This window comes from Ursus arctos, unplaced genomic scaffold (assembly GCF_023065955.2).
Source record: "Ursus arctos isolate Adak ecotype North America unplaced genomic scaffold, UrsArc2.0 scaffold_16, whole genome shotgun sequence".
In the NCBI taxonomy this organism is placed as follows: Eukaryota; Metazoa; Chordata; class Mammalia; order Carnivora; family Ursidae; genus Ursus; species Ursus arctos.
In genome coordinates this window covers 25117418-25136440 of record NW_026622830.1, presented here as the reverse complement: position 1 = coordinate 25136440, position 19023 = coordinate 25117418, and the positions used below count along the sequence as shown (strand labels likewise).

Below are 19023 nucleotides of genomic sequence, written 5' to 3'. Positions count from 1 at the left end.
ATCCAGCCCGGCATGAGGCTACCTGCTCTGCAGGGGAGACTGCTTCTCCCTTTCCCTCTGCCTGCTGCTCCCCTGCTTGTGCTCTCTCTCTGTGTCAAATAAATAAAATCTTAAAATAAAAGAAAAAAGGATCCTGAGATCTAGCCCTGTGTCCAGCTTCCCACTCAGCAGGGAGTCAGCTTCTTCCTCTCCCCTACCCCTCCCCACGCCCCATTGCAGGCACACTTTCTCTCTCTCAAATAAATAAATAAATCTTTTAAAAAAATTATCTCCTTAGGCAATTCAGGGAAAGCAAATTAGGAGTAATATTATTATCACTATGAATAATAGTGATAATAAATAACTTGAGCATTCATTCACTTGATGTCTGGAGAAATTGGGATAAAATGTTATCTACAGATACAGAGACCACATCTGTATCTACAGATACAAAGACTATTCCAAATGAAAGGAGGGCTTTTTTGCTTTCTATGAGCTACCATTGTGCTAGACACTATGCAAAATGCTTTATTTACATATGATCACATTACTAACCTGTTTGCTGAAAAGCCTCCAATGACTTCATTTCTTAAGGTTTCATGATCTGGCCCCTGCCTTCTTCACCAGATTCTGTCTTTCTCTCCCCCTGCATGCTCCAGCCACAAGGGCCTCCCCTCAGTTCCCTGTGTTCCAGGACCTTAGCAAGTGCTATTCCCTCCGCCTAGAACACATTTCCCTCCACCTGTAGCCTGCATGCCCTCAGAGCTCTTTTTCAGAGATGTCTCAGACCCATGACCTAAAACACTTCCTCTTATTTACCCTGTCCTTGTCTTCTTAGCATTTAACACATCTGTAATCTCATAATTGTTCATGAGATCAATTTAATTAATTACTGTCTGTTTCCCTACTCAGTTGTAAACTCCAGGAGGGCAGCCCCAGGACTGAGTCCGTTTTTGTTGTATGCTTTATCCCCAGTCCCTACCATAGCACCTGGCACATAGTTCCATAAGTTCAATAAATATCCACACCCTCCTCCACCAAGACATCCTCTTCAGTGACAGCAGCAAGGAAGGAACTGCTTCCGTAGGGGATGGAGAGAGAGGCACAGGACCAGGAGAAGGGTAGCCCACTTCCTATCCTAACTTCCATGCCTACCCCAGGGCATTTCTCTATTTTGAAGGAGAGAAAGGAGGAGTAGATAGAAGTTGTCAGGAGCAAAGCCTCAGGACAGAGTTTCCCTGGCTCAGAGGGTAGGGGCTGACTCACCTCCCCAGGCAAAGCAAAGTCAGTGGGTCTGTGCAGCCAGCGAAGGGCTCTTAGGGAGACTTAGGATCCATCCCCTCCCCCACCCCCCCGCCGCAGTGCCACCTCTTAGGAACCATGCTAAACCTTTTATAGGGTAGCAAAGTGGTTAAGACCACAGCTTAGAATTTAATCCCAGTTCTCAGTACACTTCCTGGCAGTATGATTTCAAATAATTATTCTGCCTCTCTGGGCCTCAGTTTCCCCCTGTGTAAAATGGAGATAATACTCCTTTACTTTATAAAGCCGCCCCAAGAATCAGTGCATAATACATGCAAAACGCTCAGGTGAGTGTCCGGCACATGGTTATTCTCTTGATGGCTGCTACGAACATGCTTATTTAATAATAACTAACGAATAATACCTGGCCAGACTCTGTACTTGTCTAAGCAGGTATATTTAAAGCAGATCTTTCAATGGCCCATTTTTAGGTTTAAAAGACGTAAAAGGAAAAAAAAGGGCATAAAAGAATTCTGTGGGTGGACTGGGGTAGAGAGGTCTGGGTGTTTCTGTTGAAAACGAAAGGTGAGGAACCCACTTTGCACATGAACGTGGCCTCTGATGACACTGCAATTAAGACCTAGCACTTTACAATAGGGTTCTTTCACATACACGGGCTCTGAGGATCCCTGCGGTCACTCCCGGAAGTAGGCATTACTATTATTATTATTCCAATCAGACTGGGAGTTGACTGAGGCTCAGACTCCTTAGCATAGCACACACAGAATGGGGGTGGGATGGGGGTCCGTGCAGAGTGGGGGTCGAGCTGGGAGACTAGTTGCAGCTCTGCCACCAACCAGTTATGGCTTTCAGGCAAACGGCCTTACCTTGTACAGCCTCGGTTTCCTTGACTGTAAAATGGGACTCGTCATACTAAATGTTGGTTGCAGATCCAGAGGTGAACTGGGTTTGCCCTAAGCAGCAGGGAGCTCAAGGGACAGGGTTCTGTGATGCTGAGGGGGCAGCAAGAGTGTTCCTCTCCACACCTGCCAAGAGCTGAGACAGCCCGGGGAGCAGAGCAGCATGAATTAATAATTTATTAATTATTAATTATTAATTATTAATAACAATGTGTTTTTTTTAAAGTTTTTATTTAAGTAATCTTTATGTCCAACGTGGGGCTCGAACTCACGACCTTGAGATCAAGAGTCACGACCCCAAGATCAAGAGTCACAGGTTCTTCCAACTGAGCCAGCCAGGTGCCCCAATAACAATGTTTTTTTTTTTAAATTTAACAAGCACCTTTATGGTTGTTATAGTTCAAAAAGCCCTATATGTATTAACTCATATGATTCTCACAACAATTCTATGAAGGACTCTTATTACCTCTATTTTAGAGATGATGAAATCAAGACATAGAGAGATGAAGTCACTTGCTCATAAAAATAACTACCACATCTGAGGTACCTATTACGTTTTTTGCACGTTATTAAAACCTGGAGCTTCTCTGAGAGCTGAAAAATGGTGGAAGAATTCAACACAAATATAATATTTACCCACGACATGGGTATAAGTCCATTGATGTATTGATTAGCACAAAGGCATGAAGGTTGTGTATATTTATGTGTGCTTTTTAAAATTAATTAAAGTAATCTCTACATCATATGTGGGGCTCAAACTCACGACCCCGAAATCAAGAGTCGCATGCTCTTCTGACTCAGCCAGCCTGGTGCCCCATATGTGTGGGGTTTTTGCTTTTTGTTTAAAAAAAAATTTTTTTTAATGTTTTGTAAGTAATCTCTATACCCAATGTGGGACCTGAACTCATGACCCTGAGATCAAGAGTCTCATGCTCTGCTGACTGAGCCAGCCAGGTGCCCCTTGGTTTTGTTTGGGGTTTTTTTGGTCTAATTTTTAATATTTTAATTAATTAATTAAAGCATGGAGTGCAACGTGGGGCTCGAACTCACAACTCTGAGATGAAGACCTGAGCTAAAATCAAAAGTTGGACGCTTAACCAACTGAACCACCCAGGTGCCCCTAAAATTTTAAGTAGGCTCCACGTCCATGCCCCATGTGGGGCTCGAACTCACAACCCTGAAATTAAGAGGTGCCTACTCTACTGACTGAGTCTGCCAGGCACCCCTGTGTGGTTTATTTCTTTAACATTAATTTTTAGGGGGGATCTTTTTATTTGATATAATCCCTCATTTATAGAAGAGCTGCAGGACTAGTAGAAGGAACTCATGAATGAATGTCATGTTAACCAGATTTTCCTGTTTACATTTTCCTCTATTTGCTTTACATTCTCCCTCTCCCATACATATGCATATTATTGTTTCTGAACCATTTAAGGGCAAATTGGTGACAGTGTGCCCCTTTACCTCTAAATACTTTAGTGTTTATTTCCTAAGAGCAAGGACATTCCCTTATCTATGTTTTTTTTTCAGATGACGAAACAAATGACCTTTAATCACAGTATTTTTGTTGTCTCCTTAATAAACATTATCATCATGATGAGTATAATGATTGTTATCTGTTATATATTTTTATTTTTACTTATTGCTTATTTTTAAAGACATCATTATTAATATTATTGCTTTATTTTTAAATAATCTCTATACCAAATGTGGGGCTTGAACTCACAACCCAGAGATCAAGAGTCCCGCAGTCCGGGGTTCCACCGCTCCGCCGACTCAGCCAGACAGGTGCCCCAGTTACAATAATTTTTTTTTTAAGATTTTATTTATTCATTTGAGAGAGAGACAGCACAAACAGGGGGAGAGAGAGAGAGAGAGAGAGAGAGAGAGAGAGAGGGAGAAGCAGACTCCCTGCTGAGCTGGGAGCCTGACGGGCTGGATCCCAGGATCTGGAGATCATGACCCCAGTGGAAGGCAGACGATTAACCATCTGAGCCACCCACGTGTCCCTACAAGAAATTTTTAAAGAAATACTGTTGCATCGGTGTGCAACCAGGGGAAGACTTGAAATCAATCTAGAAACATAGGTTCTCTTTCTAACCTTCCATGTTCTCCACTGCCCGTGTGTGTGTTTATGTGTGTAGTAACGCTATACGAATTTTATTTATTTTTTATTTTTATTAAGTAATCTCTATGCCCATCAACGTGGGGCTTGCACTCAAGACCGCGAGATCAAGAGTTGTGCTCCCCACCGACTGAGCCAGATGGGTTCCCCAGCTATATGGTTTTTCAAACATCAAAAAGCAAAATCTTGGGTAATATGGGGGGGAAAAGTCAAAATCTTTCTTTTATTTTTATTTTTTGGCAAAATCTTTCATAAAAATATTTCTTTGGGGGCTGGAGTCTTGTCTGCCCAACTGGGTAATCAGCACCAATGTTTTCATTTAATGGTTCATTCATTGGTCCCAGTGGCAATGAAATATTCTCTCTCCTTGGCTGAGGAAACTGAGGCTCAGAGAGACCAGGTGATTTATCAGATTCATGCAACCTTGGAGGCGGAATTCAAACCACAGCGTCTGATGGAAAGTCCCCTTGTAGGACATGGGGTCACCCCTCTGAGAATGAGTACTGGAGGAGGTGGTGTGGTATGGGAGATGTATACAGAATGCCCTACCACCCAGACAGTGAAAGGAGTGTTAGACAGAGTCAGGGGACCTGGGTAGCAGCCCAGACACAGTGTGAATCCACATTCATTCAGCTAAGGCAGACCTGCTGAGCTCCCCTGCAAATCCACATTATGCAAACTTTCCTCATTTAGGTAAATGCACCACCCTTCACCCAGGTGCCCAGGCTAACATCTAGGGGCTATCCTTGATGCCATCGCTCCCTTTACTCCCTGGAACCATCAGTACCACTTGGCCCAATCTCCTCAGTTTATCCCAAATTCAGTCACTTCTCTCCAAATCATCTGCTCATGATCCAGGCTACCGTCCTCAGTTTTCCAGATCAGCCTCCTCCCCATGCACCACCCCACTTGGATCTGATTTAAACATCTGAGTCATGGGGCGCCTGGGTGGCACAGCGGTTGGGCGTCTGCCTTCGGCTCAGGGCGTGATCCCGGCGTTGTGGGATCGAGCCCCACATCAGGCTCCTCCGCTAGGAGCCTGCTTCTTCCTCTCCCACTCCCCCTGCTTGTGTTCCCTCTCTCGCTGGCTGTCTCTGTCGAATAAATAAATAAAATCTTAAAAAAAAAAAAAAACATGAACATCTGAGTCAGTTCATGGCTAAAATAGCAACATCCAAAATCCCTGCCATGGCTTATTGGTCCTATAAGACCTGGCCCCCTATTTCTCGCCTCCTCACTCCCTCTACTCCAGCTACACTGGTGTCCTGGCTGTCCCTACCACATGCCATCCACAAGCCGAATCCTGACCAAGGTCTTCCCTGGCTGCATCAGTCCTGTCTCCAAATTATCATCTTCCCAAATTGACCCACACCTGATAGTCTCTTATTTGCTTATTTATGTTCATTTTCCGACACTCCCTACCCAACAGGTAAGCTATGGGCTTCCTGTCTGAATTCCTAGCCAGCTGCCTGCTACATAGCAGGTGCTCAGTCAAGGTCAGGCTGTCTGGCTGACTCACTTTGCACAAGTCCCTCTCTACTCTGGGCCTCAGTCCCCTCATCTGAAAAGGTGCCCCAATTCTCCTCGCCCTGACTCCTCATGGGGTGGCTCTGAGGCTCAAGTGAGGTGATAAGTATAACCCAGGAACTTTGCAAAGTAAAAAGTTCTATGCCCTCATGAGAAACATCATGCCATTTTTCTTCCACCCGTTCTCCTGGCATTCACCCTCCTTTCCAAATGATAGGACTCAGAACACTTGCTCATTGAAACCCTCTCCTTTTTTCTTCCTGAAATTAGGTGGTCTTCTGTCTCCAGAAATGTCTGCCATGTCCCAGGAAACCCAACCCTTTGGCATCTAAACTAGGCCTCCCAGCCATTCTCAGTGGTACAGACATCTCTTGCCACGTGGTAGGTCTTGGCTTATGGATCAGGAAATAGGCCCAGCAGCCCTCCCCACAGGCCCACCGGCTTACATATTTCTTTCCCCTAAAGGCATACCTCAGATGGTGGGGACGAGCCACAGGCCCTCTTGAGATATCCCCTTCTTCCTATACGGACTGACTGGAACCCAATTTTGGATGCTTGTGCCAGAGGACAAGAAGTTCCTGCCGCTCATTCGCAGGAGGCTGTCCCATCTCACTTTCACATTTCTTTAACCTCCATCCAGGTTCCTGGGTAGGACAAGATCCATTAGGTTTAGAAATGTTTGCAGCTTCCAGAGTATTTGCCATTTAGTTATTTGCAAATACCTGGTAGGAGATGAAGGGAGAAAGCTGTGGTTTTACTCAGAGAGCTGGAGCCTGGGAGGCAGGAAACCCGAGTTCTTTCATTCATTCAACAAACTTGTACTGAACCCCTCCTGTGGGCATTGGAAATAGAGCTTGGAACAAGATAGACAGATGTGGTTTCTGCCCTCATGGAGAATGGTTATAGCGTGTGTGTGTGTGTGTGTGTGTGTGTGTGTGTGTGTGTAACAAGAAAAAAAAAACGAGAAAAAGAAAGATGTAAACAAGGAAATATCCAAAACAATGTGAAATAGCTCTGCATGGGGTGCTTCGGTGGCTGAGTTGGTTAAGCATCTGCCTTCAGCTCAGGTCATGATTTCTGGGAGTACTGGGATGGAGCCCCATATCTAGCTCCCTGCTTGGCAGGGAGTCTGCTTCTCCCTCTCCTTCTGCAACACCCCCCCCCCATGCTCACTCTTTCAAATAAATAAATAAAATCTTTAAAAAAATTGAAATAGCTCTGCATGCTACAATGGGAATGAAATTGGATAGGAGGGATGGAGTGGGGGGGGCTGTTAGGTGGGGTGGTCAGGAAAAGCATCTCTAGAAGGTGGCCTTTCGGGAGAGGACAGAAGGGTGCGAGACTGGCCATGCAGGGTTCTCTGGACAAGGAATGTCCAGGAACATGCTTGATGTGTTTGAGGAACAGCCAAGAGGTGAGAAGGTTGAGTGAAGTGGGGGAGGGGGGAGGATAGGCGAGGCCTGGAAAGGCAGGCAGGAGCCAGCTACTATAGGGCCTTGTAGGCCATCCTGTCATCATTCATTTTTCTTTCATTCGTTCATTCAACACATATTTATTAAGCATCTTCTGTGTGCTAAGAGACACGGAGACCCTGCCCTCACAGTCTAATGTGTGGAGAGACGCAGAATAAGCAGACAAACAAATATGTGAAATACCGGGTGCGATAAATATTAGGAAGTACAGTTTTCCAACAGTTCAACACCCTTTAACGGCAGAGGCACTTGAGACCTAAGAGTGGGGCTTCTCCTTCTGCTTTTGATGCCGGCTGGACCTGAGAACCCAGGCAGCCAAGGACCGGGCCGCCTTTCCCGTCGACTCTCCTCTCCCCTCCCCTCAAGATGGCTGACAAAGGCCCAGCAGGGTGGGAGGAAGGAAGGACCGGTCCGAGGGTCCAGAGGGGGTAGACTGACTGGCTGGGGCACGGCAGCGCCCAGGTGGCATTGCGGCTGGAGGTGGGGGGAGAGGGGAGACTCCGCTGCTGTGTGACTCCAGTGGGGGCGCTTCCCTCTCTGGGCCGCGCATCCAGACCTGTGCGTGCGTGTCCTGCTCAGAGTGGGGGGCGGGGAAAGGGGGCCCCCGACGGAGTCCCCGTGTATGTGTGTGTGGGGCGGATGTCGGCGAGGACCCCATCAGGGCCTGTTAGCCTGGTGGGTGATTTAACAGGCGGAGGGGGGGACAGGAGGCGGCGCCTGTGGAGGAGGGGCGGAGGGGAGGCTCCGAAGTGATTTCAAATTTCCCTCGTCCCCACCCCCCGGTCCCCCCCCGTGCCTGGGGCGGGCTCTGAGTGGCTGCGGCGGGGGCGCCCCCAGGCGGGGGCGGAGCGAGCGCCCGGCCGGGGTTACAAGGGGCCTCGGCACCGCCCCCTCCCCACCCACTCTCGCTGCCCGGTCTGGCCTGCGCTGCCTCCGCGCAGCAGCCGCCCCCCAGCCCCGCGGCCGCTGCCCGCGTGGACGCTCCGAGCGCCCCCCGACGGACGCAACCGGCCCACTGGCAGGCCGGCGAGCGGGCGGCCGCCGCGCCAGGCCGGCAGCGCGGGGGTTAAGTGGCCCAAGTAAAAGTAGCTCGGCGATCGGCGCCGGAGATTCGCGAGCCGAGCGCCCTGCGCGGCCGCCCGCCGGCCTCCCGCCAGCCAGTCCCGACCCGCGGCTTGACCGCGGAGCGGCGCCCGAGCCTGGTTCTCGGCAGGTGAGCGCCCCGTGGCCCCGGGGAGGCTCGTCAGTCCGGGGGTCCGGGGGCTGGTGGGGGAGGGGACAGCGGAGGGGTCCGGGACTGCCAGGGGGGGACCCTCTTCCTGGGACGTCCGGGGGAGGCGGCTCCCATCCGGCTTGAGACCCGGCATGGTAGGGGAGGAGCGGACCCCTGGACCACCTGAGGCAAGAAGGAAACATGGGGAGGGGAGCTTGTAACTTGAAGGATACGAGTGGAAGGGATACTCATGCTGTATTCCCACGACCCCGAGGGAGAGAGGTTCGTCCCCAGGGAGGGAGATACGGTGGCCTTCTTGGGGTCTAGAGTCGAGGGGAGGACGTGTCCCTCTGGAGAGAAGTGGAGGAGGAGGTTTCGGTCATTGAAAGGGGGTGCCCTTACCTGGCCTCGGCTTCAGAGCGAACCTCCTTAGAGGCGGGGGAGAGTTCAGCCAGGAAGGTGGGCGTCCGTCTCATATGACTTGGACCTGTGGGTTTCAGGCGAGGGGCCGTTTATCCCCCCTCCCAGCGATAGAAGAGAACTACTGGTTGTGGGTGCGGGCGAGCAGGTGGGCCAGCGTGTGCGCCAGAGGGGCGGTCTCTCGGGGTCCTCCCTAGATGAGCCACCCAGGCGAGGCACAGCGGGGCTGCCCTCGCCCTGTGCGCACCTGGCCGGGGAGGAGCCTGGTCGGGGCGGCGCCGCCCTGCCGCGGTCACGCTGCCTGCCCTGGGGGCTCACTTTCCATTTTCCCCCTCTTCCGGGATGAAGCTGGTCCCACTTCCCACACTCCACAAATTGTGGTCTCAAAACCTGTAGCGCCACCTCCCAGAAGAACAGCTTCCCTACTCTTGTGATTGTTGGAGGGTAGGTGTTGAGTCCCACCCCGCAGGAGAAAAAGTGGAAGCCAAGATTGACTGTGCGGTGGACTTAGCAAGTTAACAACAGGGAGCCGCTCTTGGGCTCAGGCTTTCCTGCTGGATTCACTCACCTGTGGCAAAGAAGGGCAGCCGTCTGGGCCCAGCCCTAGGCCTGTGGTTCCACCTCCACCTGGCCTTTCCCCCTTTTCCCCTGGCCTGAGAGACCGAGCCCTTGTGCTTCCTCACCCCCAGGCTGAGAGGGCGCATGAAGTAAAGACAGTTAAGGACAGAGTGAATTTCGAACCGTCTCCTGATTCAGGGTGCTGTGGGTTTGGACTGGGAGGCATATCCCTTCCGGGGCCCTCAGGTGGAGGGCCCCAGGACACTGAGCTACCCCTGGCCTCCTCCCCCACACCTGCTGTGGCTTCTTGAGGCTACCCCGCCCCCCCATTGGGTTCCAAAGCTGCCATGATTTTTCCAGGGTGGAAATGATGGTACTTACTCTGTAGGGCTGGTATACAGTAATCAAAGTCTGCCGCTGTTGGCATTGTTGTGAGGTAAGCTGGCTGCCCTCTTTAGGGACATGCATAGGTCTTTGCATGTATTTAAATCTGTCCCACCAAGTCCATTTCCCTCTGTGCCTTATAGATATTACATCTGTTAAATAGGAACAATCTTAACTAATATCCCCAGGTTGTATAAGAATGAAATCAGTTTTATGCATTATTTAACCTCTAACCCTCCATGTTCATTAGATGTCTGAGGGGTGTAAGTAGCCCCTACCACACTGGGTTTGAGTAAGGGCTTGATGGGATAGTGCTTGGCATAGCAGGTCATGAATGTTGACATCTGTATTAGTTAATCAATAGCCCCTCTTTTTAGGGTAGCCATTATGAGAACTGGGGATAAAGGGAGGGACCTCTGCTGGCCCCGCCTATCCTGCCTTCCTCTTAGGTACTCTATTCCTCTCAGCTATGAAAGCTTTTTCCAAATCATTGTCCTCAATTTGGAAGTTGGCAGTAAGGAACGCCTTTGTTCCCTTTTCAAAGGACCCAGGGTTTTCTTTTATGGGTTGGGGCCACTTTTACCCCCCCACCCCCCGAAACCTTGAGGCCTACCTTGAAGGAATAATTGCAGAGCTAAGTGAGATCCTTTACCTTTCCCTGTTGGGGTGGAGAGGGCCCAGACAAAGGGGTTGGGGCTGGCTGCATCCTGCTCCTTAAAGCCATAGTCATAGCCCCCCCTTCAAAGGCTAGAAGGGGAGGAGAGTATCTGGGAGCTGCAGGGGGCGAAAGGGAGGAGCAAGGGAGGTGGGGGTGGGGGAGGCTGCTTTCCTTCCTTTCCTTCCTCCCGCCATGTGGGGCCTGCGACCCAATGGTGCCTGTCACCCCTCACTATTGCTGCCTTAGGGACCTTCCGATTTGGGGTTTGGGCAAGTTCTCCTTTCGGAAAAACTTAACCTTAGGATTCCTTTTGTCTGAGACGCCTCGGCGGCTCAGTCGGCTAAGCGCCTGCCTTTGGCTCAGGTCGATCAAGTCCCACATCAGGCTCCTTCCCAGTGGGGAGCCTGCTTCTTCCCCTGCTTGGGCTCTCTGGCAAATGAATAAATAAAATCTTTAAGAAAAAAGGAGGATTCCTTTTGTCTCCAACCAGCTCTCGTGCCAGCTTTCCTGCCTTCATGCTCAGACACTTTTTCGGATTTCATCAGAGCTGGTCCCTGTTAAATCCCTAACTCCTCCCGGGTCCCGGGTCCTATACCATGACAAGTACCCCCATCCTCCTCCAGCCCTTGATAGGTACAGGGCCTTAGCTGTGGCCAGAATCATTCTTGTGTTAGATGTTTTGTTTTTTGGGTTTTTTTTTGAATTGTGAACTCAGGTTGATTTTTCAGTTTCTTGGTGGACCAGAGAAGTGCAGAATTCCTCATTTCATTTGCAGACCAACCTTTCCTTTGTAAAGTGACGGGCAGATTTGTCTCCCTTCTTGTGGGGACTGATCTCTTTTGTAGCTGATGGGACCAAGGTGCTGAGCAGTCCACTTGCTTCCGCACCTTGGTGGTTAGTGCTTTACAGAACACTGCACATCTACCGCCATCCCAGGGCAGTTCCTCCCTCCAGAAGAGAAAAAGCCCACCGCAGGTGTTCACATGTATCTGGCCCTGGCTGCCGGAAGTGGCCTGGTGAATGTAGAGGGAGTCTGCACATGATCACATTTCTGGAGATCCTCGATCCAGTCTGAAGTGGGGAAAAGTCCACACCTACCCAGTGTAGTTAGCATCAGGACTAAGTGGAATCTAGGTCCTTTTAGTTTAGTTCATTCACAAAATAGAGGGGGGCCCTAAGTACAGTTGACCCTTTAACAAAGCAGGGGTTAGGGGCACTGATCCCCCCTACCCCCTCACTTAAAAATCCAGTTTAACTTGACTCCCCCCAAACTTAATAGCCTGCTGTTGACCACAAACACTGTTAACACATATTTTGCTTGTTACATATATTCTGTAATTAATTCTAAGAATAATACCTAACTTTTAATTTTTTTTTAGTATTTTTAGGCTATGCAGTTCATCTGAGTTTTTTTAAATTGTTGGCGAGTCTCCAAACCATTTTTCAATATATTTACTGAAAAAAAGTCAACATTAGACACCTGTCGTTCAAACCCTTATTGTTCAGGCTCAGCTGTATTGCAAAAAGCCTGTTACCACTGGATTATATTATCTGTCTGAGGCACAAAGGGGCTTGGGCATTAGAATCAAGTCTGGATTCATGTACTTATTCACTGCATTAATAAGTCACTGGCTTGATCCTCAGTTGCTCCATCTGTACAATAGGCCAACAATGGTTGGCCAATTGCAGGGGATGTTTAAGTCCGCCAAGTTGCTATAGATTAAAAAATTCAGTAAGTGTTGCGTGTTATGGGGGCCCCTGGCTGGGTTAGGCAGAAGAACAAGTGAATCTTGGTTTCTGATTGTGAGTTCAAGCCCCATGTTGGGTGTAGAGATTACTTAGAAAAAGGAAAACAAAAAATATTGCATGTTTTGTAGTAAACACTCAAATATTGGCAAGTGGTTGTTATTTACTTCCTGAGGGAAACATCCTAGTTAGCATTCTTGAGTTTTTTCCAGGGAATAAGCAAAGAATGAGGAGGCCCTGCTTTGTGTAGGGAATTGAAATATTTCAAAAAATGACATTCAAAAAAATATTTGAGACAAGCGAAAATCAAATTTACCATCATCCGATGCCAAGAAGAAACTAGACATCACCTGTAATGTCACAATCCCAAGGTAATCAATGTTTTGCATTCAGTTTGGGGCCTCTGCATTTCCATGTAGACAGTACCAGGGGGCCTTTCTAAGAGAAGGGACCTGAACCCAAGGAGAGGACAAAGTGGCAAGGAAAGGTGGCTCAATTGGTGAGGTCCTTAGAGAGCACCGTGGTCACCACTGGGGCTGCCTTACCAAGCAGCTGGCGGACAGTTTTGGAGAGCAGTGGGAAGAGATTCTCTGGAATCTGCCACCATTGGCTTCTGCTATTTTTTTTACCAGCTTGCCTGATCAAAGTTGCCTCACTACCCCTCCCCACCCTGAAGAGATTTTCATTTATTAAAACCTTGCTATCTGTGGGCTCTGCCTTAGTGCAAACCCCTGCCTTGCCCTCCCCCTTTTCTTTCTCTGCTTTAGTGTTGTGTCTCAGGATCAAACTCTTAATTTTCCAGAAAGTTGTCTTTTATTTTTTATTTATTTTTAAAAAAATTTTATTTGAGAGAGAGAGAGAGCACACAGGCAGAGGGAGAGGGACAAGCAGACGTCTCCCTGACTGCAGATCCTGACTCTGGGACTTGATCCCAGGACCCCGAGATCATCACCTGAGCTGAAGTCAAGACACATTATTAATTGACTGAGCCACCCAGGTGCCCTGAAAATTGTCTTTTATTGTGGGAGGGTGGTAGCCATTGAAAGACTAGCAGGGAATTAGAAATGATTTCCAAAACTGACTGAGAATTGATAGGTGAGAGAGAGTTGTCTGTGGCTCAGGGTTCTTAACCAATACATTTCCATTTGAGGACAGGTTGATGGTGACTGGTTGTGGGAGGAGGTCCAGCAGGAAGAGGCCCAACATGGTTGGGGGCTGCTGAGGTTGAGAGAATACATTTCTTTTTTTAAAGATTTTATCTGCCTTATCTATTTAAGATTTTATTTATTTGACAGTGAGAGACACATCAAGAGAGGGAACACAAGCAGGGTGAGTGGGAGAGGGAGAAGCAGGCTTCTGGCTAAGCTGGGAGCCCAGTGTGGGACTCGATCCCAGGATCCTGGGATCATGACCTGAGCCAGAGGCAGATGCTTAACAACTGAGCCACCCAGGCACCTCAAGATTTTGAGAGGGAGAGTGTGTGTGCACCAGTGAGGGAGAGGGACAGAGGGAGAGAATCTTCAAGCAGACTCCCCGCTGAGCTTGGAGCCCTAGGTGGGACTCAGTTTTACCAACCTGAGATCCTGACCTGAACTGAAACCCAAGAGTCAGCATCTGACTGAGCCACCCAGGTGCCCCTCTCCTCTCTTTCTGTAACTGTCATTAATCAGATGTTGAGCTCCTGGCCTGGTGGAATTTTCTTTGACCATTTGTTCTTCTCTCAGCTTCCAACCCCTGTATTTTAACTTTTTTTTTTTTTTTAAAGATTATTTTGGGGCACCTGGGTGGCTGAGTCCTTTAAGCATCTGCCTTCTGCTCACTTCATGATCCCAGTGATCCAGCCCCATGTGGGCTCCCTGCTCAGTGGGGAGCTGCCTTCTCTCCCTCTCTGCCCCTACCCTTCTTTCAGCCCCCACTTATGCTCTCTCAAATAAATCAATCAAAATTTTAAAACATTATTTTAGACAGCACCCATGAGCTAGGGGAGGGGCAGAGGGAGAGAATCCTCAAGCAGACTCTCCCTAGAACTTTGGAACCTGATGACGTTCTCTATCCCAGGACCCTGAGATTATGACCTGAGCCCAAATCAAGAGTTGGGACAGTCAACTGCAGTGGCCCCTTTTTTTTGTCTTTTAGGTTTTGAAGAGCTCTTGTCCCAGAAATTCCATGTGCAGTGGTGTCCCCATTTTGTTTTTTGGATACATCTTTTATGTCCCTGAAGATATTATTTCTGGTGTTTAGTTTTCTGTTCAATGTTTCTGAGATGTTGTTGTTGTTTTTACTGTTTTCATTTCTAATATTTAAGTTTTGAACTTGATCTTCATGATTGAGAAGGACAAAAATTGTGTGGGATTTGAACTGGAGCATTGCTTTGTGGGACAGTGACTTGCCCCTACCCTTGGGTCTCGCAAAATGTGAAGGATGCTTTCTGTTTGTTGGGTGTGTCTTCTTCCCCAGAGCAGAGGGATCTTCCAGTGGCCTGCCTGGGAGGTGGAGGCCTGGCTGCAGCGTAAGGGTCCTGGAGAGTTCTCAGCCTCAGGCAGGTAGCCTGTGTTTCAGTCTGGCTGGAGGAGGAGTGGTGGCCTCCAGAACAGGCTGACCTGTTCTTCCCATCCACCCTGCAGCTCCACTGTCTGAGGTTAATTGGGTCTCTTTCTAAGCATCTGTTACTCTTGCAAGTGGACATGCTTGGGCCACAGCTGGGATGGAACCCAGGCTTCTAGCTCCTGGAGAAGGGATGACGCCTTCTTGGTTGGTGTTCCAGCCGCCAGCACAGTACTCATGCCCTGGTGTCTGGCTCCATGAACGTGTGCTCTGTGGCTTGACTAAGGCATTGCTGTGCCTGAAGCTCTGGAAGCCGGAGGAGAAGGGTGGGCAGCAGAAGGAAGCCCGCTGATCTGGCTGTGGTGAGAAACTAGGCTAGAGTGGGCAGGTGCTGTGGCAGAGATTTTCTGGGTTACATGGGAAGCAGTGTGCAACAACTGAATGATAGGTTTTGGAAAATTCTGAGCAAATGTGCACAGAAGTATCGGCAAAATCTTGTCCTATTGAGCTCTTGGCAAAAGGGTCTCAATGGTGGAAGAGCACTAGGTTTTGGGGTGAACCAACCTTGTTGTCTCATCTATCACCTAGCCTTTTCCCTACCATCCTCCTCAACCAGCTGGAAAGCTCTGTGAGCACGGGCTGTCTGGCCTTTGTCTGCCCGTGATTCTCAGTGCCGAGCGTGACCCCTGCCGCATAGCAGGGCCTCCTGTCTGACGCGTGGGTAAGAGTGGCCTTCCCCAGTGTCCGGATCTGTCCTAGCATGGGACGTATTCAGCTGTAAGCAGAGTACAGAGTAATTGCTCAGTATTAAATAAGATGGTCATCATTATGTAAGGCCACACAGCTAAGCAAGGAGGATTGAAATGCTGTTAAATTTTGAGACATTTGTCCCCACCTGGCTTGGACCCAGAAAAGTGGCAGGATGCACAGATGCCGTTGCGTTAAGACATTCTAGAGGACCTGCTTGTACCCATTACTTGGTTGGCAGGCCGCCTCCATCATCGAGTTGAGATGGGCAAACCCAAGTGCATACCCGGTACTTCAAGCTAGTTTTTTAAAAAAGTGGTTTATGTGAGATAATGGGTTTTTGTGAAAAGATAATTTCAGTGTGCAATTCCTTTCTGAATCTCACATAGTTACAATATATTTCTTGTGATGAGAGCTTTTAAGATGTGCTGTCTGCAGCTTCCAGATACACAAGATTTTAGTCACCGTGCTGTACATTACCTCTGCAGGACTAAGGACTGGGGATTCGTACCTTCTGACCATCTTCACCCATTTCTTCTCCTACTTGATATTCCCTAGTTTTTCTTTGTATTGTGACAATTTTGTCCTTTTTTTTTAAAAAAGACTTTTATTTATTTGACAGAGAGAGACAGCGAGAGAGGGAACACAAGCAGGGGGAGTGGGAGAGGACGAAGCAGGCTCCCAGTGGAGGAGCCCGATGTGGGGCTCGATCCCAGGACCCTGGGATCACGCCCTGAGCCGAAGGCAGACGCATAACGACTGCACCACCCAGGCGCCCCTGTCCTTCTTTTTTAGTTGAAGTAATCCCTACACCCAGCCTGGGGCTCCGACTCAGCGACCCAGAGATCAAGAGCTGCATGTTCCGTCTGAGCCAGCCAGGTGCCCCCGCCAATTTTGTCTTGTAAAAAATATATATATAAGGACTACTCTCTGGCTATAGTAGAGGTGATCTGTAAGTCCTCCCATGCTGAATTAACTAGAAATGCTGTCTAAATTTATTTGCATGCTGAGTTAGGCTCCCTAGAAAAATCTGGGACTAGAAGAGGGAAATAGAAATGAGCAAACCTGTAAACTAAGGGATGTTTGAGACATTTAAGGAGAAAACGGAAACTTTTCAGTAAGGTTGGCAGGCTTGCCCTAGCATATATAAGCGCTGCTGCTGCTGCTTTTTTTAAAGATTTTATTTATTTGACAGAACACAAGTAGGCAGAGGGAGGGGCAGAAGCAGGCTCCCTGCCGAGCAGAGAGCCAGGACATGGGGCGATCCCAGGACCCTGATGCCCAACTGACCCAGCCACCCAGGCACCCCATGAGCGTTTATGCTAAAGCTGTGATGATTAAGAGGGGCAGCAAGGGATAAATATCAAAAGGAAAAGTGAGCCCGGAAATATTCTGCATATATAGGGGAACTTTTTAAGAGAAATGGAGTTGGGACATAAGCATCATTACATGTATTTGACTTGACTTTATAGGGAAAAATGAGATGCCTACCTCCTACCATATACAAGTAACTTTATTTAAATTTTTTTTTTCTTGAAGATTTTATTCATTTATTTGAGAGAGAAAGCGCACATGAGCAGGGTGAGGGGCAGAGGGAGAAGCAGACTCCCCGCTGATCAGGGAACCCGATGCCAGAGTCAGTCCCAGGACCCTGGGGTCATGACCTGAGCCGAAGGCAGACACTTAACTGACTGAGCCACCCAGGCCCCCTTACAAGTAACTTTAGATTGACTAAACTTGAATGGGCATTTTCAAAGGAAGAAATGTTTCTTGGACAGCATCCGACTGTAAACGTAACGCGGGCATATGGTAGTTCACTCACAAGCTACCCTCCCAAGAGACCTGACTTTTTACAGTTCGAGAAAAAATGCTGGAGGAACATGGCTTAATGCATATGTTAACATTAACCACTGCGATTGTGTTATTGTACGGACTTTGACTCCACACAGCTTCATCTCCTAGTTGGTACCTCGCTCACTGTCTGTCACCAGCATCACACAGTACGGCTGCATGGGATTTAGCTGGTTGCCTTTGTTGACCGCTTTTGCCATGACAAACAGGGCAGTAGCGACCATCCTTGCACATAGGTCTTGGTGAGAGCTTTGGGCTGGGTCAATTGCTAGCCGTAGAATCCTGTGTGAGAGGATATGGACACTCGGCATTTGGGATCATATTGTTGGGTTGCCATCTCAAAGGCTGAATCTCTGTCCCCACTGCCTCCGTATGTGGACAGTTGAGATTTAAGGCATTGGTATAACAGGAGTAGCCTACTGTGAGGGACAGCACCAAGGGGGTGGCCTTACCGAATATTGGTCTTTCCTTCCCTTACCCCCTGGGGGAGAGGGCAGAGGGTTCTGTGGCTCTAGCTTTGCTAAGGGACACATGGCCAGGGGAGGGGGTGTGGCAGCTCTCAGAATCCTCAGCTCCTTAGGCTGCCCCACCCATCATTGTCTGAGTTACCAGTGGTTTCCTCTTGCACATTTGCACGCCCTTCCAAGAGTCACCCAAATAACTGTAGGGGAACAGGGCTGAGTGCTTTTGTTTATAGGGCAAAAAGCTTGACTCGAAACTCCAGTTGAAGTCGCTGTGTCTTTTCGGATCTTTCTGTATGCCTAGTTTTTTCTTTTTAAGATTTTATTTTTCAGGAATCTACACCCAAAGTGGGGCTCAGACTCACAACCCCGAGATCAAGAGTTGCAAGCTCCACCAACTGAGCCAGCCAGGTGCCCCAGTTTTTCTTTTTCTGTGAATTAGCTAAAGGGTAATTTAATTCCAATGCACCGAGGAACATCTAGGTGTTTTGTTAGTATATTGCTAATGGGAGCAATGCTGTAAGGAAAAGATTCCTATAGCTAGTTTTTTACACTTGTCCAGTTAGACTTCTGCATGGATCAATTGTAATAATTCTGATCAACATACCAATACCCAAGGTTTGACTGTACAGTGACACTGGTGCATGCGACCATGGCCTAAAGGCACTGAGCAATCCTCCACACTCCTCCTGAGTCACCCAGGATGAAGCGATGCCTCCCTTTGAGAGGCAGAGCTGGGAAGTCTGGTGAGATGGCACACAAGAATGTGGGCGCTCCAGCTTCTCGGGTTGTATCCTCTGCTCTGGGATCCCTAGCGCCAACCACCCAGGGCATTAGGTGGGGTCATTTCGTTTCACAAATGTTAAGACCTTGAGGGCTTTTTCATTCCAGCTTTCCTGTGAATCTGGCTATTTCTGGAATTTAGCAAAGATTCCTAAAGATCAGGCAAAGGCCCTGAACCCTGGGCCGCTGTGTCCTGCCACCAGCCAGGTGGGCAGCCTCTCTCCAGCCCCCTTACCTTTGTACTTAACTGTTTCTGCTGCCTGGGTTAGCCCCTTTCTCTCTCTCACCTGGGCGAGGTCTCCCTCTCCAGGCTTCACTTTCATAACTGCCCTTAGCATATTTTAAAATGTCTTTAAGGTCTGGGCTGGTAGGTTAGGCCTAAATCTCCATCAC

General features: G+C 48.6%; 1 protein-coding gene across 7 annotated transcripts in view; it reads left to right on the top strand.

Moving 5' to 3' along the window:
• Positions 1–8281: 8281 nt before the first annotated feature.
• The window catches only part of DNMT3B (DNA methyltransferase 3 beta), a 40108-nt gene continuing 29366 nt past the window's right edge, over positions 8282–19023 (top strand). For 3 of the 7 annotated variants that reach the window (XM_048222392.2, XM_048222391.2, XM_044385767.3), the window contains exon 1: positions 8284–8478. The gene's annotated coding sequence lies outside the window, so the exon portion shown is untranslated. Of the gene's footprint in view, positions 8479–19023 lie in introns of all 7 variants that reach the window. The other 4 variants (XM_044385765.3, XM_026503281.4, XM_048222393.2 and 1 more) reach the window with 2 other exon arrangements.